Raw genomic sequence first — 26,794 nt, forward strand, 5'->3', positions numbered from 1 at the left:
GGACCCATTGCATGCCTCGAGCCACTCTCCTGGCTTTGGAAAGGAAACAAATTAACAAACAGAAAAAAAAAATCTGCCAGCTCCCCTAAGCCAGGACCTCAGGGGAGGCACAGTCCCTTTGCCTAGGCACAAGCGTAAGGGGTCCATGGACTTTGAATGCCTTTCATCCATGCCTAGACCTGTGTGGGCCCTCATTAGTATAGTACCACAGTGTAGGCCTTCATTAGTATAGTACAACAGGGTATATATCTGAAGCCTATTTTCAACTGCAACAGCTAAGGTGGAGTGCAGATTCATGACATTTGACAACACCCTGCCCATTAAGCAGGGTCCTCACCTACTCACATCAGGGAGCTGAGGATTGGTGGCTCTACCCGCTCCATCTAGCCACCCAAGACAGGGGTCTGAGAATAAGTGGTGCCTCCCAGTCCTTACAGCCAACACAACTGAGTGCCTAAAGTCTGTCTGCAAAACCCACCCACCTACGTGCTCTAGGGAGCAGGGAAACACATTCCACCTAGGCACTCAGGGGCAGCCATCAGCCCCCTACCTTGCTCAGAACATACCCCCCTACTGCAGCCAGATACCTGTGCCTCCTCCAATCATCCCTATGTAGTTCTGCCCATCCAGGACTGTAGGTGAGAGCCTGCACCACACAGTTGGTGCCAACCTGGACACCTGAGCTAAATCCACACAAGGATTCTGGGACTCACATACCTAGTAACAGCTCTAACCACCTGGTGACAGGACTTTAGAGCTTCAGAGATGCCAGTTATCAAAGTAGCTCACACAACCAGCCTATTTGGGCATATCAAAACAAAACAAGAAGCTAGGACACAGTAAGCAAACATAAAATAAATAAATATAATAACTTACTGATGGCTTGGAGACAACTGTCAATACCAAATCACATGAAGAGGCAGACCATGCGGGCTTCAGCAAGCAACCAAAACAATTGAACAAAAAATCTCCCAGAGGAAGAGAATTCAAAATAATATATAGAGTTCTTCAAAAGATCAGGAGGGAGATTAGGCAAAATGCAGAACAAGCCAGGGAACACACAGGCAAAGCAATAGAGGAACTTAAGAAGATGAAAGAAGAGCACAATGACAAATTTAACAGGCTGCAAGAATCCAAAGAGAGACAGCAAATGGAAACCTAGAATATTAAAATTTCAGAAATATACAACTCAATAGAAAGTGGTAGGAGCAGAATTGAGGCAATGGAATTCAGAATTAGTGAGACTGAAGATAAAGCACTTGACACCAATTCATTTGAGGAAAAATCAAATAAAAGAATTAAAAAAAAAATAAACCCTAAGATTTATGTGGGACTCTATCAAGGGGAATAACCTATCAGTGATTGGAGAACCAGAACGTGGGTGGGGGGAGATAACAGAAAATGCAGAGAGAATTGTTGAAGATTTCTTGGCAGAAAACTTCCCTGATATCATGAAAGACAAGAAGATATCTATCCAAGAAGCTCAAAGAACACCACACAGGGTAGATCCCAAAAGAAAGTCACCAAGACATATAATATTCAAACTTGCCAAAATCAAAGAGAGAGAATTTTAAGAGTAGCTGGGGATAAATGAAAAGTCATTTAAGTAAAATAAGTTTCTTTTTAACAATTGAATATTTTTAAAACAAAATTAAATCTAGAGACAATGCAAATAGCAATAAAACCATTTAAACAAAACAATGCAAATTTCGCATTTGCTCTCACATATTAGTTGGTAAATATCAATAGGCACCTATGCATTCTTGTCAAAACCAAAAAAACCAAACCTGTTGCCATCAAGTAGATTCTGACTCATAGTAACCTTATAGGACGGAGTAGAACTGCCCAATAGAGTTTCCAAGGAGTGCCTCGTGGATTCAAACTGCAATCTTTTTGGTTAGCAGCTGTAGCACTTAACCAGTATGCCAACAAGGTTTCCATTCATGTCGAAATGCCACTTTATTTCTGACTTAAAAAAGTACCACTTGGTATTCTTATCACCCAGCAGCTGAAAAACAAAACAAAACGGAGGTGTCAAGTGAGTCAAATGATAGAACAAGGGCAATGGTTAATTATCTCTCTTTTAACAGATAAAACAAAAATCCCAATTTCAATTCTGTTACTCAGTTTCAACCACAGTAGGAAAGGCTCTGATTTGAAATTTTGGTAAAGTCAAGGAGCTCCTATTGATACAGGAGGATAGAGGAGAAGAGAATGAGTGAGAGAGAGAGACAAAAAGAGACAAAGATTGAAGAGAGAGAGAAGGTGAGACGGGAGAGTTCTAGATAGTGAGGGTGTGCGAAGAGAAAACCTGTAAGAAAAGAGAAACAGAGACACAAAGAAAAGAACAGTGTGAGATTGAGAAACAAAAGAGAGGGAGGCCAAGATATTTGGTGGACAGTGTGGGAGGCAATCCCCTCTATTAACTTGGTTTTTACCCTTTTTGGTCGCCCTCGTTGCTATACTTCTACTTCTGATTTTTGGCCATTGTTTCCTCAAGCTTCTGATAAAGTTTGTGCCCTCTAGGTTACAATCGCAAGATGATGAAGGGTTTCCAGCCCTTCCTGAAAGTGAGACCGCCAGTCCTTATAAAACTTTAGATCAAATAGGGAGGGATTTCTACTCTAATAGGCAGGCCAACAACCCAGTGTCAGCTTGAAGAAGTTACAGAAGATGAGACCTCTGCCCCTACGCCTCATAAAGAATCATGAGCATGAAATCTCTTTGGAGGGATTGAGACAGATAGGGTTAACTGTGCTGGAGGAACAAAAGAGCTGTTAAAAGGTTACCATCTAGAAGTTGGGTAACAGGAACCACACCCTGTCAACATGAAATAAGGTTGAAAAAACATGTGACTTACTATCTCCTTCTTAGTGTTTTTCAATCCCTTCCCCCTTTACAGCTTCCCTCATGTGCTGAAGAACAAAGTGTGACCACTGTTCAGCTTTCCTTAGCCCTCCAAAGATGGTGATGTAGTGCCAAAAATCAGTGCTCTTGTGCTATAATAAGTGATGCCAAGGGCTGCCAAGAGGACTGCATCTTGAATATCAGCAGGTTCCATCTTATATTCCAGATGCAAGCACAACTTAATTAACATACACCGCCATTCTGAGAAGTACCCGCACTTTGAAAGAAGCACACTAAATATTCATTACTCTCTTGTCTCCACAGAACCCATATAAGCTCCAGCCTTGCTTCCCTTTTCGAGTCAGTCTTTTGGAGAGGCTTAGTACCCCACTGACTCCTTTTGCTTGGCTCAAACAAAATAAAGCTTGCTGAAGATAAAGTTTGTCTTTCGTGTGTATTCTTACTCGGGAAAAGGCAAGGACCCTTTGTGTCAGATTGGCAAATGGTAACACTATGATTATTTCAAGGGCATGAGGCTTTTAAAAGTAAAAATGGGTTTTCTGGGGGCTCTCTCAGCAGAGTATATGACACAGAGATAAATTCTATTCCCTAAACTAGAGTATAAACTCTTGGATTTGAATCCTCTCCTGCCCTAGTATCCTGTTGTTTTTAAGTAGATTCTGACCCATGGTAACCCCATGTGTGTCAGAGAACTGTGATCCACAGGGTTTTCAGTGACTGATTTTTCAAAATTAGATTCCTTAAAGGAAGGAATAATAATTAGCAGAATTTACAAAACAATATCTACCTCATAAAAAAGTTTTGTCATGACCAATAAAAACAATACCTGCTGTTTACATAGCATTTATACCAGGTTATATGCTTTGTTCTTTGTATATGATACTTAATTTTAATTCACTTTAGTTTCCCTATGTGTAAAATGATAGGTTATTATTTTGCTATTGCAGGGAAAAGAGAACTAAGATTTAGTGGCTTAAGTATATCACTGAAGATGATACAGCAAGTACAGATATATCTCTGACATATTGCAGGTTTGGTTCCAGACCACCGCAATAAAACCAATATTGCAATAAAGCAAATTGAATAAACTTTTTGGTTTGTCAATGCATATAAAAGTTATGTTCAAACTATACTGTAGTCTATGAAGTGTGCAATAGAATTATGTCTAAAAAGCAACGTACATACTTTAATTAAAAAAATACTTTATTGCTAAAAAGTGCTAATCATCATTGAGCCTTCAGCAAGTTGCAATCTTATTGCTGGTGGAGAGTCTTGCCTCCATGTTGATGGCTACTGACTGATCAGGGTGGTGGTTGCTGAAGGTTATTGTCGCTGTAGAAATTTCTTAAAATAAGACAACAATCAAGGCTGAAAGATTACTTCTTACAAAATTGAAGTCAATCCTCTCAAACCCTGCCACTTCTTTATCAGCTAAGTTTATGAAAACTTAAATCCTTTGTTGTCATTTCAGCAATGTTCACAGTGTCTTCATCAGTAGATTTCATCTTAAGAAACCGCTTTCTTTGCTCATCCATAAGAAACAACTCCTCATCTGTTAAAATACTATGAGATTGCAACAATTCAGTCACATCTTCAGGCTCCACAACTAATTCTGGTTCTCTCGCTATTTCCACCACATCTACAGTTATTTCCTCCACTGAAGTCCTGAACCTCTCAATATCATCCATGAGGGCTGGAATCAACTTCTCCCAAACTTCTGTTAATGTTGATATTTTGACCTCCTCCCATGGATCACAAAGGTTCTCAATGTCATCTAGAATGGTACATTTTTTCCAGAAAGTTTTAAACTTACTTTGCCCATATCTATCAGAGGAATCACTATCTATGACAGCTGTAGCCTTACAAAATGTATTTCTTAGATGATAAAACTCAAAAGTCAGAATTACTCCTTGATCCATGGGCTACAGAATGGGTGTTATGTTACCCATTGCCATCAAGTGAATTCCCACTCACAGTGACCCTGAAGGACAGACTAGAGATGCCCCATGGGGTTTCTAAGGAGTGGCTGGTAGATTTGAACTGATGCACTTTTGGTTACAGACTTAGCTCTTAGCCACGGCATCACCAGGGATGCTATGTTAGCAGGCATGAAAAACAGCAGTAATGTCTTTGTACATCTCCATCAAAGCTCTTGGATGACCAGGTGCATTGTCAATGAGCAGCAATGTTTTGAAAGGAATCTTTTTTTCTGAGAAGTAGATCTCAACAATGGGCTTAAAATATTCAGTAAACCATGTTGTAAACAGGTGTGCTGTCATTCAGGCTTTGTTGTTCCATTTATAGATTACACCAGAGCAAATTTAGCATAACTATTAAAGGCCTTAGGATTTTCAGAATGGTAAATGAGCATTGGCTTCAATTTAAAGTCACCAGCTGGATTAGCCTCTAGCAAGAGAGTCAGCCTGTCCTTTGAAGCTCTGAAGCCAGGCATTGACCTCTCCTCCCTAGCTATGAAAGTCCAAGATGCCATCTTCTCCCAACAGAAGGCTGTTTCATTTACTTAGAAAATCTGTTGTCTAGTGTAGCCACCTTCATCCATTATCTTCGCTGAATCTTCTGGAGAACTTGCTGTGGCTTCTGCATCAGCACTTGGTGCCTCACCTTTCACTATTATGTTATGGAAATAGCTTCTTTCCTTAAAACTCATGAACCAATCTCTACTTCCTTCTGACTTTTCTTCTGCTGCTTCCTCACCTCTCTATCAGCCTTCATAAAACTGAAGAGAGTTAGGGCCTTGCTCTGAATTAGGCTTTGGCCTAAGGGAATGTTGTGGCTGGTTTGATCTTCTACCTACACCCCTAAAACTCTCTCCATATCAACAATAAGGCTGTTTCACTTTCTCATCATTAGTGTATTCGCTGAAGTTGAACTGCGAATTTTCTTCAAGAGCTTTCCCTCTGCATTCACAGCTTGGCTAACTGTTTGGTACAAGAGACCTAGTTTTCGGCCTATCTTGTCTTTGGACATGCTTTCCTCACTAAGCATAGTCATCTCTATCGTTTGATTTAAAGTAGGAATTGTGCAACTCTTCCTTTCACTTGAGTACTTTGAGGCTATTATATGGTTTTTAACTGGCCTAATTTCAATATTGTCATGTCTCAGGGAGTAGGGGGGCAGGAGGAGAGACAGAGAGAGATTGGGGAATAGCCAGCTGGTGCAGCAGTCAGAACGCACAGCATTTATCAATTAAGTTCACTGTCTTATATGGGTGTGGTTCTTGATGCGCCAAAACAATTACAATAGTAACATCAAAGATCTCTGACGACGGATCACCATTAATAGATATAATAATAAGGAAAACATTTGAAATATCGTGAAAATTTCCAAAATGTAGGACAGAGATACGAAGTGAGCACATGCTGTTAGAAAAATGGCACCGATAGACTTGCTTGACGCGCGGTTGCCACAAACCTTCAATCGCAATAAAACTATGTGTGCCTTTAGAGGGGCCAATATTTAAATTTAAGTTTGGCTTCAAGAAACCCATTGTTCTGAACATTATTCCTCCACTGAGGAACAGTTATTATCTGTATGCACCTCTGAAATTCAGTGACTTAGTGCTTAATGTTTGATGTAGAATTAAAAAAAAAAAAAAAAAGACAAGAACTTCATTTAATGTTCTGTTGGGCATATGAAATTAGGGTATGATCTTCTTTTTTTTTTTTCTTCAGCTGTGTGTTCTTTGAAATAAGAAAATTTCATGATAAATAATGTTCACAAATAAGTTGAATTTCTGCTTCTTAATAGTTGTGGCTCCCAAGGAATTGACTATTCTCCTTTCCATTTAAACTGGGCTGGAGTATCATTGGATGAAGCCCTGATTAGTAAATTGTAACCTAGTAGTTACTCATTCTCCTCTCTAAGGATGTCTCAGTGTAACTCTCCACCAAGGGGCCCATAGATCTTCCAAACTAAGAAAGACCAGTTTGAAGTCGCAGGAAAAATTCTTATGGATTTGTTCAGTAAGGAAAATTTTGGATTACTATTTTACTTAATTCTTGCCAAGTAAGCTCTTTCAACAGCTATGGGAAGTGTAAGGGTGCTCTAAACAACTTTTTCATTTGATACAACTGGCATAAACATTAAATAGTAATTAAATAATTACATGTAATATTATTAGTAATTCCACATTTACTTCCAACTTCTAATTAGTTTCTTGCTGTGATCATAAATATTACCTAATGTTTGCCATCAGCATTTAATAAATGTGCTCAACCTTAGAGCAAATGATCTATGTACCCCAATTTGAAGATTACCATGCACATAACCAAAATTCCAAGTCACTGTTGTGCACGGAGTTCTTATCTCCTGGTTATCTTTTCACATTTATTTAAGTTCTTAGCCCTTAATGTTCCTATTTTTGATGACTTCACTCTTCAGACAAATGTCTTAGCTTCCAGCTTTTATAACACCTCTATTCTCTGGACTTTTCTTCTATTTGCCTCACCTATTTACGTTCCTTTTTTTGGGGGAGCCCTAGTTGCCTAGTGGTTAAGAGCTACAGCTGCTAACCAAAAGATCGGCAGTTCAAATCCACCAGGTGCTCCTTGGAAACCCTGTGGGGCAGTTCTACTCTGTTGTATAGGGTCGCTATGAGTCGGAATCAACTCCATGGTAACAGCTTTTTTTTTTTTTTTTTTGTATTTACATTTTTAGTTAGTTCTTGGATGTAGCCCTCACTAGACACAACAGAATCTAAATCATAATATAAAAGCCCCACTTTCCTGACACATTGGTCTATTTTTTAAACTCATTTATTCCAGTAAACTTATTGCCATAATATCAAAACTAACAATCCATTGGAACCATCGAATTTTAATTACCATAAGGCCCTTCCTGGTTGATTGTGTCCAGCCTGAATTCCATGATGTGTCATTGTTGTTATTATCATTCCGTTCTTTGGAATATACCCAATTCCTTTCTTATTCTGTCTCCATCATTGTCCTCTGGCAATCAAACCCTAGAAGAACAGCAGATACTCCATATTTGTGGCTGATTATTCCTGGAAAAAGAAATTACACAAATAAGCCCATTTTCTTTTCTGGTCACTGCTCAGATTTCCAGTTTTCCTCCACATAAAATTTTCTTACAGATGTTGTCTGTGTACACTGCCTCTTCTTCCACACTTCGTACTCATGCCATTCCAATAGGCCCTCTGTTCCCGTAACTATACTGCCCTCTGAAACCCACACAGACACCCACGTGGCAAAATCTAATAGTTACATCTCTATTTTTAGCTTATTTGGGAACATACTTGCATTCTTCTACCTTTACTTTGTAAATGGGAACTGGAGTAAGAGAAGATATTGAATAAGAAGGCAGTGCTTTGATAACCAGGGAAAGGAGGTCATCCCATGCAATGTACATTTGCTCTTCCCCTAAACCTTCATTCTTTTACCCCCTCCTCTGTTTCATTCATGGCATTAATCACAACATATGTGGTTCATTTATTTTTTCTTAACTCCTTTATCTTTATGTATTATAAATTCCGTCAGACCAATGATGACTGTCTAGCTCAACTTTTTTTTTTTTCTCCCCTCTTTATAGAATGTTGCCTGACCCAGAGGAGTTGCTCAGTAAATGATTGTGGAGTAAATGGATGTAACATTTTGCAACTGAACTGCATACTTGTCCGTTTCTTAATTCATTCTTTAGTATAGGCTTAAACCCCAGTGCTTTGAACTGACCCAGCAAGAATAGATTAGCCAGTTTGTCTAACCCCTTTTGTATCCTTGAATTCAGTTCTTGTTCTATTCGTGTCCATCTATTCTGTTATTGGAAACCCTGGTGGCATAGTGGTTAAGTGCTACAGCTGCTAACCAAAGGGTCGGCAGTTCAAATTCGCCAGGCGCTCCTTGGAAACTCTATGGGGCAGTTCTACTCTGTCCTATAGGGTCACTATGAGTCAGAATCGACTCGATGGGACTGGGTTTTTTTGTTTGTTTGTTTATTCTGTTATTGTCAAAAAATTCATGGATCACCTTCTATTTTCTAGGCCAATCTTAGAGACTCTGAGAAAATAACCCCCCTGCTTTTAAAATGTTTTAAAAATTTTTCCCATTTAAAAAAATTCTTCCTAGCTTGGATTTATTTTGTCTTTTGTACTTCAAAATTAGTTTGGACCAGAAATAGGGAAAATAATCATAGCCACTCTTTATGCTTATTTCCTAAGTCACATTCTATAGACAATAACTTTATGAGATGAGATACTATTAATTTATTCATACATCCAAGATATACACAAGGATCACTTGCTATATGATGGACTCTGGGTATATATTGTGAGGCAAGACACAGTACCTGAAAACAAGGAGCATTTATTCTCCTAGTGGATGCAGAGGATGGAGTGAGTAATTACATACACTAGTGGCGCAGTGGTTAAAGCACTGGGCTGCTCACTAAAAGATTGGCAGTTTCAATCCACAAGCTGCTCTGAGAGAGAAAGGTGTGGCAGTCTGCTTCCGTAAACATTACAGCCTTGGAAACCCTATGGGACAGTTCTATTCTGTACTACAGGGTCACTGTGAGTCAGAATTGACTGAACTACAAGCTTTTATGGTGGAACATTATATAATAAAAAGTAGAGACAGGGCTACTTTGAAACAGGAGAAAAAGTTACTGAGTCTAACTACTCCATTTTAAAGATGAGGAAACTGAGGCTCAGAGAAGTTAAGATGATGAATGCACTTAAAAATTTTCTAAAATATGGCAATGTCAGAACACAAATCTTACTGTCTGACTCTATAACTTAATTTCTTATGTAGTCTTATAGCATCATATTGTCTTTCAGTATATATTGAGTGCTTGTTTCAAATACTATGTTTTAATTCCCACAAAACTCTGAAGTAGGCAAGGTTTTGGTCTTTGCCAAGCTTTATATGAGGGTTCTGACCTTTAGGGAGGGAACATATTTGCTCACAGTGGAGAAACACAGAAATGACAGATTCCTGTGATATCAAAATACACGATTTTTTCATTTGCTATCAAAGCAAAATATTTCAAGATACTTGCCTTTTACCCAAATTCATCACACCCCAAAATTCAGTTACTTTTTATTTGGAAGTTTTATGCCAAAGTGTGCAAGCGCTGTAGGGTGAAATCATCAACAGGTGTATATTCTCTATTTTCACATTTATTTGTGCCCATCTTTATTTTGCATATGTGCATAAACTGGCATTCTCACTTCCTTTGAGATTTTATTAGTCGTTGGGATTATGCACTTTATCACAGTTTTCTCTCCTTTGCATTGCTCAGGAAAACATTTCATACTCGATAGGTGTTCTGGGATATTGGTGGTCAAAGTAATTGCCTTCATGTTTTCGTGTGTGTGTTTGTGTGTCCCATTTATCATACTATGTCCAAGGGTACTGGGCATAATTTGGGTAAGAAATTCAAGCTGCTTGTTAATTTACTGGTCTCTTATAAAGGGTTCTGCTTGAAACAATTTGTAGAAATGTGTTGTGCATTTTACATTTTCATCCCTATTATCTAGCACAGATATGGCTTGGCATCCCCCTAGGTCTAGCCTGGGGTCAATATGAAGAAAAGTTAATTTAATGCAGGGGAAGATGAAAACAGTTTTGTTTCTCAGGAGCTGGGAGCCACAGTGTACTTTACCTAAGGCATGTTACAGTGCTCATCAAGCAGAACACTAATGAGACTGAGTACCTCCAAAGCTGTGGTTGCATTTGCTCCCTTTCCTTGAAAAAGAGTGGGTACATTTTTATTCTTAATGTGAGGAAAGTTCTCAAGGGTGGGGAAAAAGCTGTGCTGGAATAGCAATGAAGAAATGGCAGCTCTACATGACATTTTACTTCTGGATGGCTGGAAAGATCAATGTACTTGCCTGCAGCTCATGAATTAATATCCTCGGCTATCAAGGAACGAGACATTGTGCACAGCAACTTGTTCTTCATTGCTCACCTCTTGTCATAAGTAAAGTAATCATAAGGCAGCTTCAGAATAGGTGTCACCCTTGGGATATAGTATTACTGTATCTTAAAAATCACTAATAACTCTAATGCATGGACTTGACTTAAATTTTCTGTACAAATGAGAATTTCTGTAAGGCTTATGGAAATCAGAAGCTCTACATAATTCAGTCTTTAAAACATGTACTTTTATATCTCTAGCTCTGGTGGCACAGCAGTTAACAGTTTCAACTGCTAACCAAAAGGTTGGTGGTTTGAATCCACCAACACTCCTTGGAAAATCTATAGGGCAATTCTACTTTGTCCTATAGGGTCACTATGAATCAGAATTGACTCGAAGGGAACAGGTTTGGTTTTGGTCTCAGAAGACATCATACTTCTGTCTGGTTCAGTGAGTACTGGGCTGGGGTTCTTGAATATGAACTTCACTGTTATCTTACTTTGGTAAACAATTAGCCTGTGCCTTTGGTGACCATTTAAGAAACATCAAGTGTGATATCTTTACCAACTATAGAAGTATACTGTGAGGACAAATCCATTCATGTATGTATGTGTTTATTTAAAAAAAATTATTAAATATTTACTATGAGCTGATAATTGTATTGGACATAATGCACACAAATATGATTTTAAATCACTTAGAGTTTAGTAATAAACTCTGACTTAAAATATTTTGTTGTATAACAAGCATAATGCAAAAGTACAAGTAATACACTGGAGAAAGTAGAGTTTTTTTATTTCATAAATGTAAAAACAGATCTTTAGTACATAGGATGGCAAAGATGAGGGTACACAATTTGCAACTCAATAACATATTAGAGAAGTTTAACATTTGTGGGACTTCAAATACAAGATGGTACTGTAGGTACACGAATTTGTCTTGTATACTATCTGAGACCTCAGTAACATCATGATATAAAAGGAAATAAACCCAAGGAGACACAATGAATGGGGTGGGTGTTTGAGGAAGAAGGATACCTGTAAAAAAATTACAGAGAAATAGAAGGTTTCAATAGCTTTTTGAACAAAAAAAAAAGTAAGAGTGTTGAAAGTATCAGATGGAATAAAAACGGCCTTTAATATGGTATGGAGGCACCTGCTCTTTTCAGAATAATACGTTTGAATAGTTTTCCGAATGGTAAAATGCTTTCACATTATTGTATCCATAAATTCTCACTCTAGTTTTATGAGATGAGTAGAATTGTTTGAAATTTAAAGGTAGGAAAACTGAGGCTCTGAAATTTAAGAACAACTCAGTTAGTAAGAAAAGCTCAAAGTTTAGAACACTTATTTACTGATTTAACTTTTTCTTCATTCTATGAATGTTTATTAAGCGCTAACCACATCACAGGTGCTGCTGTACACAGTGGGGATATTATGACAAATAAGATAAATACATCTGCTCTCACTGAGGTTATGTTTTTCTGACTTTCATTTTAATATTTATTATAAAGCTGAATTGACAAAGAGGGGGGAAAACAATCAGGATAAATTGATAAATGTAAAGTGTTAATAAAATAAATAAATTTATCTTATAAAATTGACACGTATTCCCGTGAAGACAAGCTAAGTGATCTATACTGTGACATAACGAAGAATTATTTCACCATATTTATCCCAACTTATAAGGAGCCCTGGTCACACAACAGTTAAGCACTTGACTGTTAAACAAAATGTTGTTGGTTCAAACCCACCCAGAGGATATGTGGGAGAAAGACCTGGTGATCTGCTCCTGTAAGGATTACAGCCTAGAAAACCCTATGTGGCAGTTCTACTTTGTCACATAAGGTCACTATGAGTTGAAAATTGGCTCCATGTCACCTAATAACAACGACATCCCAACTTACAGTGTGATTATATTGGAAATGAAGAAATTGCTATGGTTAGCATGTAATAAGGGTCCCTGGGCGGTGCAAATAGCTAACATGCTTGGATACTAACCAAAAGGTTGGAGATTCTAGTTCACCCAGAGGCTTATCAGAAGAAAAGCCTAGCACTCTACTTCTGAAAAATCAGCCATTGAAACCCTATGGAGTACACTCCTACCCTGACTGTGAGTTAGAGTTGGCTTGATGGCACCTACATTAGTATATAATAGATTTTCACTCATGTCCTATTTTGGTTAAAGACAAATGTCTTAGTTATCTAGTGCTGCCATAACAGAAACACAAGTGGATGGCTTTAACAAAGAGAAATTTACTTTCTCTCAGTCTAATAGGCTACAAGTCCAAATTCAGGGCATCGGCTCCAGGGGAAGCCTTTCTCTCTCTGTTGGCTCTGGAGGAAGGTCATTGTTCTCAAACTTCCCCTGATCGAAGAGATTCTCAGGCACAGGGACCCTGTGTCCAAAGGATGTGCTCTGCTCCTGGTGCTGCTTTCTTGGTGGTATGGGGTCTCCAACTCTCTTCTTGCTTCCCTTTCCTTTTATCTCTTAACCTTTGTTCAGGGAGGTGACCTGAGTAAGGGTGGTGTTACAATCCCACCCTAATCCTCTCAACATAAAATTACAATCACAGCATGGAAGACAACCACACAATACTGGGAATCATGGCCTAACTAAGTTGATACACATTTTTGGAGAGACATAATTCAATCCATGACAACAAATATTTAAATTACTGGAGACCGATTTTGTTTGTCCACAATCTTACCATACTTGGTTACTATTAGCCTTATTTTTGTTTGTAGATAAGATTAAAATCAGTAACTAAAAGGGAAAATCAATGTAATTTTAAATGACATCATTTGGATTTACTGTCTGTATCTGTGATCTTCAATTTCTTTTCTTTAGTTTTCTCTTGAACCTACTCCAATCAGATAGTTGCTCCCACGACTACACTGAAACTCTTCTTAAAAAGTTTATCAATGATCAACTTGGTGCCAAAACCAAATTTACTCCCCATACCTCATATTAACGTTTCATAGCTTTTGATACAATTGATCATGTGGTCCTCCTTGAAACGTTGTTTGCTGACCTCCTGGGCATTTCACTTACCTGGTTTTCCTCTTACCATTCAGACTACTCTTTTCTCAGCTTTCTTTTTCAGCTTCTTCTCTGTCTCTGATACCTAAATGCTGCAGGGTTCCAGTACTCAGTCATTGGACCTTTTCTTTTTTCTGTGTACTTCACTCATCCAGTCCCGTGGCTTAACTACAGTCTGTCGGTGGTGGTGGCTGTCATCCAGTTGATGCTGACTCGTGGCAACCCCATGTGTGCAGAGCAGAACTGTGCTCCATACGGTTTTTAAGGCTGTGATATTTGGGAAGGTGATCACGAGGCCTGCCTTCTGATGCACCCCTGGTTCAAACTGCCAACCTTTTGGCTAGTAGTCCAGTGTTTAACTATTTGAACCACCGAGGGACTCCTTAATTACCATCTACAGGTTAATAATTCCCGAGTTTAGCTAGACAGCCCAGAAGCCTCTCCTGAACTCCTGACTACTACCTACTTCACATCCCCAGTTGGATGGCTGGTAGACTTCTCACTTACCATGTCCAAAAGATAGCTCCTGATATTTCTCCTCCAGACCTGCTCTGCCCCCAGAGACCTTCATCATTTGCGTTCTCACACCTGTATAGTTTCCTGTGACTGCTGTAACAAATTGCCACAAACCTAGTGGTTTAAAACAACACACATTTATTCACTCACAGTTCTGGAGGCCAGAAATTCAAAATTAGCATCACTGGGTTGCAATCAAGATGTTAGTAGCTTCTAGTGCTTGTTGGCCTTCCCTGGCTTATGGTCACATCACTCCACTGTTTGCATCTGTGCTCACACTACTTTCTCCTGTTTTGTCTGTGTAAAAAATCTTCCTCTGCTGCCCTCTTATCAACACATATCTGATTGTGTTTAGGACCTAAGAGGTAATGCAGGATAAATCCCCTTCTTACGGTCCTTAACTTAATCGTATCTATAAAGGCCTGTTTTATTATTTATTTTTATATTTACTGTATAAGGTAACATTTACATATTCTAGGGATTAGGACACGGCTATTTTTTTTATCTTTTGGAGGAGGGGCATTTTTCAGTCCACCACAACTCCCCTTAAGTATTTGCTGAAATATCACTGCCACTGCCTCTATAATTCCTTTCCTGACTACCTTTTTTAAAATCACCCCATCACTACCACCAATGGCCCTCTACTCACTACCCCCTTTCCTTTCTTTTTTATCATCATAGTTCTTATCACTATACATGCCTGGTAGCATAGAGGTTAAGAGCTATGGATCCTAGTCAAAGGCTGGCAGTTCAAATCCACGGTGCTTCTTGGAAACCTTATGGGGCAGCTCCACGCTGTCCTATAGGGTTGCTGTGAGTCAGAATAGACTCAACAGCAATGGGTTTGGTTTTTTGGGTTATATAAAATTTTAATTCTTTAATTCTTATCTCTCTTTTCTTACTGTAATCGTAAACTCAATGGGGACATGGATTTTTGTTACTGATCCTTTGCCTCTAGAATAATTCCTTGTACGTTAGTTTGTTGAATGATTTGTTGTTATCAACTAGTTTATACACATAGGTTACTATAATATGGTTACACTCCTATGAGTAGCAACTCCATTCTCTGGTTTTCACACAAATGAATTCAACAAATTCCTGACAATGTTAGAAAATCTTTGTGATGCTCACAGAAGTATTCTCGCCTGAGCAGCTATCTGAATAATTTGTTGTTGTTAGTTGCTGTTGAGTCAATTCAGACTTATGGGACCTCATATGTGCAGCGTACAACTGCTCCATAGGGTTTTCAAGGCTGAGACCTTTGGGAAGCACAGTGCCAGGGCTGTCTTTGAGGTGTCTCTAGGAGCTGCCAAGTTGAACACTTAACTGTTTGTGCCATGGGACGGGGGTGGGAGGTATTATTTATCTTTAGTCATTTTTTTCTGATTTATCTTGAAATAATGACTACCAGGAAAGGAAAACTTTCTGTTTATCAGAGAAGCATGAAAATGCATTTGAGAAAAAAAAGATATTGCTTCCCTCTAATTATTCTAGCCAACTATATTATAAACCAAACCAAACTCATTGCTGTCGAGTTGATTTTGAGTCATTACGACCCTATAGAGAGAGTAGAACTGCCCCATAGGGTTTCCAAGGAGTGGCTGGTGGAGTCAAACTGCTCACCTTTTGGTTAGCAGCCAAGCTCTTAACCACTGTACCATGAGGGCTCTGACTATATGGAAACACATTGACAAGCTTTATAAACTTTGACAAAATTAAAAACTCATTTTATCTAAGAAGCTTTCCTTGGGCGATACATCTGTTTTGTTTTCTACCAACAAAAATACGCAAGTTAAATTATAAATCTTGCACATGTAAGTATTTTGCTTTTTATTGATTTTAATTAATTAACTATATATATCATATGTATACTTCAAATTATAGGTTCATTGGGGTCTGTCAGAATTAGGGCTCAATCAATAACAAGATTACAAAATATGCTTTTTAAAGTTGAATTGGTGCTGCCAGAATATTTTCTCAGATTACTATATCAATTTACATTCCCACCAGCATTTTGTGAAAATAGATTTTTAACCTACTTATGGTTCCTTCTTTTTGCACTCTTCCCTTCTCCATTGGAAGAATATTTCTATCTCTGCACTGTGTTTTATGTTTTAGTCTTTGTCATTGTTCCCCAAAGCTTTTCTAAGTTCTCTGTATTTCTTGTTAATTGTAGTGTCCCAAACTGTCAAGGACATTCTTGATAGTTTCTAATCACTGTTAAATATTGCGATGTTTATCTCTTAGATCTTCATTGCCTGTTTCCCATTCTTGCCATTTACTTATTGTCCCCAAGTGTATTTTCCAGACTATGTTGAGTAAAGAGTTTATTTACTTCCTTGCTTTCTATTTCATTCTACAGAATGCTTCAAGAACCACTGTTATTTTTAATTGAGTCTTACCCTGCAAAGATCTGCCACTTCTTTTATCTCTTATCATCACATACTACTTTATATCATCATATCACTGATCACTGAATACATATTTTTAAAAATTCTGAATATCTCAACTGACCAAACAATATTTTGCAAAATTGATACTAATCCAGAAATAATGTGACAAAACTCTGTTATTACAGACCTGTTGAGTTGTGCTCATTTTGTTTTCTATTATGGCTTATCATTGGTGGGGTGACAGTAAACTAAATTTCTTTACTTTCCTATAGCTATATCCTAAGAGATAGAAAATGTATGGGTGGTAAATATGAAATATAAATGAAGAGAGATGAAACTGCATGCCACATCTGAGGTTTTCTTCAAGGAAAAGAAAATTAGGAAAGGAACTGGAAGCAGTCAGGAGATTCTTACCTATAGGTTTCAGAGTTCCATGTGCTATATTTTCAGCACAGAGAGTCCCTTGCAAAATTCTAACCTGATGGGAAATTGGGCCTTACCATCTTCCAAGGCAGAACATTTCATATTCTAGTTTTATACTTCACTTGTTCTTTGGTACTGATTGTATTTTTATACTAAGGATTGGTTAATGAAACTCCTCTAGTTGGTACATATAGAGAAGTTATCTTTTTAAAATAATAACATTTAAAAAATATTTATATATATTCACAGAGAATGAGTAGGAGAGTGTTTTTTCTGGCTCTTAGATTTCATATCAACACAGAGTAAACATCATCAGTGACCACATTCTTATGTGTAGACTTAAAAAGACTGAATGAATTAAGGTAAAATCTGATGGTTAAGGAATCTTTTTAATCTTTACCACCTGTTTGCCACCCAACAAGATATAACACATAACTGCAGTGAATTAGGTGAATTTAGTTTTTACAGCTTACATTTGAATCAATTCTGTAGCCAGGGTTTCTCAACCTGGGCACTATTAACATTTCAAGCTGGATAACTCTGTGTTGGAGTAGAACAGTGGTCGTGGAGTGGCTGTCCTGTGCACTGCAGGAAGCTGAGCAACATCACTGGCTACTACCCTCTGGATTCCAGTAAGCAATCTACTCTTCCCCCAAGTCATGATACTCAAAAATGTTCCAGACATTGCAAAATAGCCCTGGGGTTGGGGGAGAATTCCTCCCAGTTGAGAACCACTGCAATAAATAAAGAAATATTAACTATCTAGTATTATTATGTACTACTATGCATTGCATCTAGAAACTTTTTGGTTAGATTTTTAAATTATTATCTAAGGTCAGAGTAATATTTTATAAACCACTAGCACTTTCAGGTATGTAAATTATTAAAACACTACACCTCATACTAACTGCCAGAGGTTCAGATAAATATATCTGCAAAAAATATCATAAAGTGTGGAGTATTGTAATAATTCTGTCAGAGAACACCTAACAAGTATTATTTTGTTCTATCTTTTATGTTCCCATATAGTGTACTTTACCTCTTGTTTGAATATGAATTAAATTAAAGTAGTAGATTGCTGGCACAATCAATGGTCACTTATTATTGCTTATAAATATGTAATGAGTACAGAATGTGTTATATGTGCCTCCTGACTTGTCACATGGTTCAATGAGGGTGCTACTTTCTATTAACATTTCATTATTCTGCAATTGCAAATTTATTAAACAGGCAGGGGCGTCTTCTCTGCTGTGTTCATTTTAAATTTGAGTATTTGCCTCTTCATTAGAATTCAATTTTAATATCTTGATTATTAATAATTTAGATAATGTTACTTCTGGGTACGTGGCAGTAGGTTATGAAACAAGTCAATCCACAGTTAAAAAAAGATAGTGCACAGTTTAATAAAATAATACACAAAGGGTTAGATTATGAGTAACTTGTAACTGATTTGATTCATAATGAATGAACAAATCATAATGGAATGCAATTGTAATTAAATATCAACTTCATGTTATTATTTTTTGTATGTCAAGTTCTTTCTCTTCAAGTTGAACACAACTGCTTCTTTTTTGTTACTCTAACTTGAACACGTCCTGTTTTACCCACATGCCTCTCTGTTCATTCCAATCCAGTCTGATGCGACCAGATTGATTGCCCTTAAGCACTGGTTCGATTACATCCTGATCTTTAGTAGAAACTCATCAGCAGCTCCCATTTGCTACTATATTGACTCTCAAACTTGGTCATTTAGAAGAATCCCCAGTGCTCCTACTAGAATGTCAGAGAATATTAGTAAGTTATATTTTAACATAGCTAAAACACAGGCCATCCCGTATAACATTCTTATATAGCTTCTAAAAGCAAGCTCCAAAACAGTAAGAGAAGAAAAAAAAATAATAATAATAATTGAAATAATCTCACTCATCTGTACTTTTCAGAGAATTAATAATATATCTATATTGTCCTCTCCATATAGTAGAGTATATTTGTCCAGTTTTCTGGAGAAACATAGAAACACTAGCATTTAAGATGAAGCAAAATATGCCCAACCTTAGCTTTTCAGACATGATTCATCTTCATCTTCTTTGCAAATATATAGTAGCCTCAAGTCAAATACCCACTATTCATCAAAGATTTCTTATTAGTTCTTCATGCTTTGCTCTTGATCTCTCTGATATCCTGTCTTTACTCTCTGCTTCATTTCACCGCTCACTCATGGCCCAAATTACACTTGCTGTCACCAGTTATAGGCAGCCTCTCTCTCCTGTGCTCTGGTATGATCCTTTCTGTCAGCATCCTTAGAATACTACTCAGAATCCTCTATATACTGTAACTAAAGTGTAAGCTTCTTAGTACAAGGAGTATGTTTTTTCATATTTTTAAACTTCCTTTGCTGTTATCGTTAATTGTTGTCGAGTCAGTTCCAGCTCACAGTGACCTCAGGTGTGCAGACTAGCACTGTGCTCTAGAGTGTTTTCAAGGCTGTGACCTTTCTAAAGCAGATTGCCAGACTCTTCCTCCGAGATGTCTCTGAGTGGGTGCAAACCACCAACCTTTTGGCTTGTAGTTGAGCATGTAACCAAGGACTTCCTTCACTAACTGTGCCCGTAATAAATGCTCAAATATTTGTTGACTGAAGAAACAATATTACTTAGTAGTTGGGTGATATTATTTTCTGAGAAAATAATCAGAATATATTTTACAGCAAAGCATATATTTTCAGGTTTGTCAATTTTTTTTATGTAAAACTTTCTGAAAAAGAGTTTAAATGTATCTAACTCCACAATAAAAAAAAAAAAAAATCACCTTTATTTATTTTTTAGTTTTACTTAGTATTATGTGCTGTCATACCCTTCACCAAAGTTAGCACTTACCTATCGTCTATTTAGTGTTTTTCCACCACCATCCTTACCCTCCTTTGTAACCACTAAGGATTGTTTCTTTTTGTGCATAAACTTTTTTGTAAGAGTTTATAGTACTGGTCTCATGCAATATTTGTCCTTTTGTGATTGACTTAGTTCACTCAGCATAATGCCCTCCACATTCATCTGTGTTGTGAGCTGCTTCACAGATTCATCCTTGTTCTTTATTGTTGTGTACTGCTCCATTGTGTATATACCATAGTTTGTTTATACATTCATCTGTTGATGGGCAGTTAGGTTGTTTCCGTCTTTTTTGTTATTGTGAGCAATGCTGCAGTGAACATGGGCATATATATGTCCATTCATGTGACAGCTCTTATTTCTCTAGGATATATTCCTAATAGTGAGATTGCTGAATCAAATGGTATTTCTATTTCTAGCTTTCTAAGAAGAATCACCCTTATTAAAATAATGTTATTTGAAATCACAATGACTATAGAAAATCCTAAATATATATTGTTGTTCTGATAGTGGGAAAGTGGTACTTCTTTTCTGTGCTGTCAGCTCTCATTTTTAAGAGAATACTTCAGGAGGTAGGGCCAAGATGCTGGAGTAGTTAGACACTTTCTGTAGTCCCTCTTACAACAAAGTCTTGAAAAACAAGTGAACTGATTATATGTGACAATCTAGAAGCCCTGAACATCAAAGACAAGGTTGAGGAATTGGACTGAGCAGCAGGGGGAGGGAGAGATGGTTCAGAAACAGCAAGGAGTTGTCAGACCTGACCCAGTGGGAATTGGCACACTGCAGGCTGGATCGTCTGGCATGCATGGTGAGGAAAGCAGTGGTGCTTGGGACACATTTTCCACACTGGGATAGACCGAGTGACAAACAGCCTACTCAGACCTCCAGAATCAGTGAAAAATGGTGTTCAATCGACAAAAGATAAGTACATACTTCTAACCTACCATGGAGATCAAAAAACACCCCCTTTGGGAAGAAACTCTCTCCCATTTACCTGCCCCTTCCCCACTTTGCACTGGGTCCCAGGCTGGGTTGAGTGATTGCAGCATCCCCTGGGCAGGAAGCAAGATCCATTGTGTACTCTGAGCCATTCTCCAAGCTTTGGAAAGGGAACAAATTAACAAACAGGAAAAAATAATCTGCCAGCTCCCCTAAGCTGGGAACTCAGGGCAGGCACAGCCCCTTTGCCTAGGCACAGGCATTTGAGGTCCACAGACTTTGAATGCCATTCACCCCTGCATAGACTTATGGGGGGCTATTTCACCAGGGTAGGCCTTCATTAACACAGTACAACAGGATATATATCTGAAGCCTATTTTTAACTGTGTCAGCTTTAAGGTGGAGTGGCAGGTTTATAACATTTGACACCACTCTACTTATTTAGCAGGGTCCTCACCTACCCACATCTGGGGCCTGAGGACTGGTGGCTCCAACCATGCAACCTAGCCACCTGCAACAGGGATCCAGGAATAAGTGGTACCGGCCAGTCCTTACAGCCAACAGCGTTGGGTGCCCATAGTCCGGCTGCAAAACCTACCCACCTACACACTCTAGGGAAGAGGGACATGCTTTCCTGTTCCCTAGAGGGGACACAATATAATGATTAAAGGGTCAGTACACCAGGAGGCCATAACCATAATACATATTTATACACCCAATGACAGGGCTCCAAAATAGTTAAAACAAACTCTAACAGCACTGAAAAGAGAAGTAGCTCCACAATAATAGTAGGAGACTTCAACACACCGTGTTTGGTGAAGGACAGAACATCCAGACAAGAAAAGTAAATGGCCTCCTAAGCTCACATACCTAGTAAGAGCTCTAACCACCCAGTGGCAGGATGTGAAAGTTTCAAAGGTGCTAATAATCAAACTAGCTCATATGGCCAGCCTATTTGGGCATATCAGAACAAGAAGCTAGGAAACAGTAAAAAAACACAGTAAGCAAACATAAAATAAATAAATGTAACAACTTATTGATGGCTCGGAAACAACAGTCAATATCAAATCACATAAAAGGCAGACCATGATAGGTTCAGCAAGCACCCAAAACAAAGAATAAAGAAACCTTCTGAAGGAAGAGAACTCTTGGAATTACTGGAGGTAGAATTCAAAAGATTAATATGCAGACTTCTTCAAGGCACTAGGAAGGAGCTCAGGCAAAAGGCAGAATAAGCCCAGGAACACATGGACAAAATAATAGAGGAACTTAAGAAGGTTATATAAGAGCGCAATGACAAACATAACAGGCTACACAAATACATAGAGAGACAGCAACAGAAATCCAGAAGATTAACAATAAAATTTCAGAATTAGACAACTTAATAGAAAGTCATAGGAGCAGAATTGAGGCAATGGAAGTCAGAATTAGTGAGATAAAGCACTTGACACCAACATATTTGAGGAAAAATCAGATAATAGAATTAAAAAAAAGAAATACTAATAATTATATGACACTCTATCAAAAGGAATAACCTATGAGTAATTGGAGTACCAGAACTGGGGAGGATAACAGAAAATAGAGAATTGTTGAAGATTTGTTGGCAGAAAACTTCCCTGATATTGTGAAATATGAGATGATACCTGTCCAAGAAGCTCGTCTAACCCCACACATGGTAGGTCTTGAAAGTTACCAAGACATATTATAATCAAACTTGCCAAAACCAAATATAAACGGAGAATTTTAAGAGTAGCTAGAGATAAACAAAAAGTCATTTACAAAGGAGAGTCAATAAGACTAAACTCTGACTACTCAGCAGAAACCATGCAAGCAAGAAGGCAATGGATGACATGTATAAAGCCTTGAAGGAAAAAAAAATTGTCAGCGAAGAATAATACATCCAGCAAAACTGTCTCTCAGATATGATTAGGGCATTGCCAGATAAACAAAAGTTTAGGCAATTTGCAAAAACCAAATGAAAATTACAAGAAACATTAAAAGGAATCCTCCAGCTAGAAAAACAATAACGTCATATAACAACCCAAGACTAGAACACAGGACAGAACAACCAGATATCAACCCAGATAGGGAAGTCACAAATAAATCTAAAACTCTGAAAACAGGGAAGCAGAGACATCAATTTGTAAAAGATGGCAAAAAATTAAAACAAAAGAAAGGGACTAAATAATGTAGTCAGAGAAATTTCATATGGAAAGGAAGTCAACGTGACATAAATAAATAAAAGATTGATTTAAACTTACAAAAATAGATGTAATTAATAAGGTAACCACAAAGGAAACTAAAAATCCTACACATCAAAATAAAAAACAATAAAAGCATAAAGACTCAGCAAATAATACAAAAGCAAAAACATTGAAAAGAATGACAAGAAAATACATAAAGAAAAACAACTCAGCACAGAAAATTAGGTAGAACAGAGAAACTGTCAACGACACACACAAAAAAAATACATCAAAATGACAGTACAAAAATCATACCTATCAATAATTAGCTGAATGTAAAAGGACTAAATGCACAAATAAAGAGACACAGAGTGGCAGAATGGACTAAAAAATATGACCTGTCTATATGCTGCCTACAAGAGACACAGCTTAAACTTAACACAAACAAACTGAAGCTCAAAGGATGGAAAAAAACACATCAAGCAAACAACAATCAAAAAAGGGCAGGAGTGGCAATTTTAATTTCTAACAAAATAGATTTTAAAGCAAAATCCACCACAAAGGATAAGGAAGGACAAAATATAATGATTAAAGGGTCAATACGCCAGGAGGACATAACCATAATAAATATTTATGCACCCAAAGACAGGGCTTCAAAATAGTTAAAACTCTAACAGTATTGAAAAGAAAAATAGATAGCTCCACAATAATAGTAGGAGACTTCAACACACCACTTTTGGTGAAGGACAAAACATCCAGAAAGAAACTCAATAAAAACATAGATCTAAATGCCACAATCAACCAACTTGATCCCATAGACATATAGAAAACACTACCCAACAGCAGCCAGGTATACTTTCTTTTCCAAAGCACATGAAACAGTCTCTAGAATAGACCACATATTAGGCCATAAAGCAAGCCTTAAGAGAATCCAAAGCATCAAAATATTACAAAGCTTCTTTTCTGAACATAGAGCCATAAAACTGGAAATCAATTACAGAAAAAGCAAGGAAAAAAAATCAAACATATGGAAACTGAGAAACACCTTGCTCAAGAACTATGGGGTTATAGAAGAAATTAAGGAAGGAATAAAGAAATTCACAGAATCAAATGAGAATGAAAACACATCCTACCTGTCTTGGTCATCTTGTGCTGCTAAAATGGATGGCTTTAACAAAGAGAAACTTATTCTCTCACAGTCTAGTAGGCTATGAGTCCAAATTCAGGGTGTCAGCTCCAGGGAAGGCTTTCTGTCTTTGTTGGCTCTGGAAGAAGGTCCTTGTCATCAATCTTCCCGTGGTCTGGGAGCATCTCAGTGCAGGAACCTCAGGGCCAAAGGACACGCCCTGCTCCCAGGGTGCTGCTTTCTTGGAGGTATGAGGTTCACCTGTCTCTGCTCACTTCTCTCTTTTATATCTCAAAAGAGATTGGCTTGAAACACTAACTAATCTTGTAGATCTCATCAATACAACTCTCACTAATCCATCTCATTAAATCATAGTGGTAGTATTTACAACACATAGGAAAATCACATCAGAAGACAAAATGGTAGACAATCATACAATATTGGGAATCGTGAGCTAGCCAAGTTGACAGACATTTGCGGAGGACACAATTCAATCCATGACACTACCAAAACCTTTGGGACACAGCAATAGTAGTGCTCGAAGGTCAATTTATAGCAATAAATGCACACATCCAAAAAGAAGAAAGGGCCAAAAACAAAAGATTAACCCTACAACTCAGACAAATAGAGAGTAGCAAAACAAGCCCTAGGGCACCAGAAGAAAGCAAATAATAAAAATTAGAGCAGATTTAAATGAAACAGAGAATGGAAAAACAATTGAAAGAGTTGACAAGACCAAAAGCTGGTTCTTTGAAAAGATCAACAAAATCGATAAACCATTTGGCCAAACTGATGAAATGAAAACAGGAGAGGAAGAAAATAACCTGAATAAGGAATGAGATGGGTGATATCACAACAGACACGACTGAAATTAAAAGAATCATAACAGAATATTATGAAAAATCGTACCCTAACAAATTTGAAAACCTAGAGGAAATGGACTTATTTCTAGAAACACACTACTTACCTAAACAAACAGGGGTAGAACAACTAAATAAACCTATAACAAAAGAAGAGATTGAAAAGGTAATTCAAAAATTCCCAATAAAAAAAAAAAAAGCCTGGCCCTGATGGCTTCACTGGAGAATTCTATCAAATTTCAGAGAAGACTTAATACCACTACTAAAAGAATTTCAGAACATGGCATACTCCCGAACTCATTCTCTGAAGCCAGAATAACCCTGATACCAAAACCAGGAAAAACATCACAAAAACAGAGAACTACAGACCTTTATCCCTCACGAACTTAGAAGCAAAAGTCCTCAACAAAACTGTAACCAAAAGAATTCAACAGCATATGAAAAAAATAATTCACCATGACCAAGTGGGATTCATACCAGGTATGCAGCAACGGTTTCATCATTAGAAAAACATTGTAATCCATCACATAAATGAAACAAAAGACATGAACCACATGATCTCATCAATTGTACAGAAAAGGCATTTGACAAAGTCCAACACCCATTCATGATAAAAACTCTGCAAAATAGGAAAAGAAGTGAAATTCCTCAACACAATAAAGGGCATTTATACAAAGCCAACAGCGAACATCATCCTAAATGGAAAGAGTCTGAAAGCATTGTACTTGAGATCAGGAACCAGACAAGGACGCCCTTTATCACCACTCTTATTCATCATTGTGCTGGCCGTCCTAGCCAGAGCAGTTAGGCTAGAAAAAGAAATAAAGGGAATCCAAATTAATAAGGAAGAAGTAAAAGTATCCCTATTTGCAGATGATATGATCTTATACACGGAAAACCCCAAAGAATCCACAAGAGAACTACTGGTACTATTAGAAGATTTCAGCAAAGTATCAGGATACAAAATAAACACACACAAAAAATCAGTTGGATTCCTCTACATCAACAAAGAGAACTTCGAAGAGGAAATCACCAGATCAATACTATTCACAATAACCCCCAAGAAAATAAAATACTTAGGAATAAAACTAAGGAGAGATGTAAAAGGCCTACACAAAGAAATCTACAAGACACTAATGCAAGAAACCAAAAGAGACCTACAAAAGTGGAAAACATACTCTGCTCATGAATAGGAAGACTCAACATTACAAAGATGTCAGTTCTACCCATAGCGATCTACAGATACAATGCAATCCTGATCCAAATTCCAATGGCTTTTTTTAATGAGATGGAGAAACAAATCACCAGGTGTATATGGAAAGGGAAGAGGCCCCAGATAAGTAAAGCATTACTGAAGAAGAAGAAAAAAGTGGGAGGCCTCACACTACCTGATTTTAGAACCTAATATATTGCCATGGTACCCAAAACAGCCTGGTACTGGTACAACAACAGATACATAGAACAATGGAAAATAATTGAGAATCCACATGTAAATTCATCTACCTATGAGCAGCTGATATTTGACGAAGACCCAAAGCCTGTTAAATGGGGAAAAGACACTCTCTTTAACAAATGCTCCTAGCATGACTGGGTATCCATCTGCAAAAAGAAAATGAAACAAGACCCATACCTCACACCATGCACAAAAACTAACTCAAAATGG

The sequence above is a fragment of the Loxodonta africana genome, chromosome 4 (genome assembly GCF_030014295.1).
Source record: "Loxodonta africana isolate mLoxAfr1 chromosome 4, mLoxAfr1.hap2, whole genome shotgun sequence".
NCBI classification, from domain to species: Eukaryota; Metazoa; Chordata; class Mammalia; order Proboscidea; family Elephantidae; genus Loxodonta; species Loxodonta africana.